Raw genomic sequence first — 2,334 nt, 5'->3', positions numbered from 1 at the left:
TAATTATTTCCCGGCCTTTGGTTCATGTAGGAAACATTCTCACGTTGTTTCATCGTTTGTTCAATACTGAGACAATCTTTTTTCAAATATGGACCTCCACACTACTCACAACTAATTCGTATTGCGTGAATATCCTTAGTCATCTTTTCCATTCGTCTCTCGAAAGCATCTATCTTTGCAGAAATGGAATCAAAGTCATGGCTAGAATTGCTCTAGCCGCTTTAGTTGATCTAACGATATATTTTTCTTGGTGCCACTCATGTGAGTGGGAAGCAGTGTTATCAATAATTTTGTAAGCTTCAGTTGCGGTTTTCTTCATAATGGAACCACCAGCTGCTATGTCGATGTCTTTTCGTGTAGTGATATCACATCCTTGGTAGAATATTTGTACTATTTGATAAGTGTCTAAACCATGTTGAGGACATCCTCTCAACAACTTTCCAAATCTTGTCCATGCCTCATATAAAGTTTCATTTGGCTTTTGCTTGAACGTAACAATTTCTCCTTGAAGTCTCACGGCTTTAGATACCGGAAAGAATTGTTTAAGAAATTTTTCAACTAAAACATCCCATGTATCAATCGCCCCTTCAGGTAACGATTCTAACCAATCTTTGGCTTCTCCCTTTAAAGTCCAGGAAAATAACATGAGATAGATCTGTTCATCCTCAACTTCTTTGATTTTAAATAGAGTACAGATCCTATTAAAGGTACGAAGATGTTCGTTTGGATCTTCCTTCAGTGAACCACTAAATTGGAATTGATTAGTTACCATGTGTAGGATTTGTCCTTTGATTTCATAATCTGGTGCATTAATGTCTGGCTTAATAATGGCGTGACCTTGGCCAGTGTGTGTGGCTCTCATTCGATCTTCCTTACTTAGAGGTTCCATTACTTCCATAATTGAAATTGTTGAATAAGAATCACTAGAGGATTCAGATTTAACGGTTTGTGGTTCAGGAGGAATGATTAGTGGTTCTGGAACTTGGAATTGTCCTTGAATATCCTCCGGGTTTTCAATTTTGAAGTCAGGTTCAAAAAATGGATTATCGGGATTTTGAGTTGAAGTATTTGTTTGACTAGATGATGATTCCAAAGAAAAATCAACGGCGATAATATTGGCTAGATGTCTTGATCGAGTTACAGGTGGTGAACGTATGAAAGGTGGTGAACGTTTTGCTCGGTGCATTCACTGAATATCTTATTAGTTATAAAAATAAAAATTATATAAACTATCAAATTAATAAACTTTTCTGATTTTGCCCACGTTTCGAAGAGCCAATAGATGCAGCAGGTAGCCAGGACCCTTTAAATCGGAAGCCCACAACTCGCCACTAACAAATCCAACTATTACTACGAAGCAGAAAATTTTGGATGTCTATCAATTTAACCGCTTAAAATAATTTTTCGTCGAAATTTTGAAGATAAAATCTATGTCCTAAAAACTAGAACGTTGAGAAATAAGAAAGAAAAAGAATGCGTCGAAAAACGTCAAAAAATAAAAAGTTGAAAAATAATAAAAAGAAAGTAGAGCGTCGAGACTTAAAAGTCTAAAAACTAAATATTAAAACTTACGTCTAAAGGTATTAAAGCTTAAAAGGAATTCTATATTCAAAACGGCAATAACTTAAAAAGTACTAAAATCTTAAAATGGCGTCGCAAAATTATAAAGCACCTAAATCTTAGTCTAAAGAAAAAGCACTTAAGGGATTTTACGACAAAGCCTAAAAATTTAGAAATAAAAATAACTACGGCAAAAACTAAGTTTAAAACTAAGTACGAATGAAAAATATACAATATATGAATAAAAAGATACAAAATATAAAAATATAAAAATAAAACTTAAAGTTTTTTTTTTTAAAAAAATACAATTTTTATAAAAATATTATTTTTATATTATTTATATTATAAAAGTATTAATTTTATAAATAATAAAACTAATTAAAACTTAATATTACAAATTAAAAACTAATATTAATAACTAATTAAATATTTAAATCCTAATTAGATTATTAATTAATAATAATAATAAATAATATGTAACCCTAATTCTGCTGTACCGGGTACCAGATGTGTCAGAAGCACTCATGCGGTAGCATGAGTTTTATGCTCCTGGGCCATGCGATCGCATGCCTTCGGGTACCAGGCCTGTTCTTGGGATGCTACAGTATTGTGGCCCGTTTTTATTTATTTATTTATTTATTTTTATATTTTAATTTTTAGAAAATAATAAAAACAAACTTATATTTAAAAAAAACTAAAAATAAAATAAAAATACTTTTTAATTTTATATATTTTAAACGAAATCATAAAAATATTTATATTTTTATATTTTTT

General features: G+C 30.8%; 1 non-coding gene across 1 annotated transcript; it reads left to right on the top strand.

Moving 5' to 3' along the window:
- The first annotated feature begins 407 nt into the window (after window positions 1-407).
- On the top strand, window positions 408-514 carry LOC139895181 (small nucleolar RNA R71). Its single transcript, XR_011775644.1, has one exon. It is a non-coding gene; the product is annotated as a small nucleolar RNA R71 (small nucleolar RNA).
- Window positions 515-2,334: the final 1,820 nt, after the last annotated feature.

This window comes from Rutidosis leptorrhynchoides, chromosome 2 (assembly GCF_046630445.1).
Source record: "Rutidosis leptorrhynchoides isolate AG116_Rl617_1_P2 chromosome 2, CSIRO_AGI_Rlap_v1, whole genome shotgun sequence".
Classification (NCBI taxonomy): Eukaryota; Viridiplantae; Streptophyta; class Magnoliopsida; order Asterales; family Asteraceae; genus Rutidosis; species Rutidosis leptorrhynchoides.
Note: the sequence above shows the minus strand (reverse complement) of the source record. Positions and strands in the feature narration are given on the sequence as shown.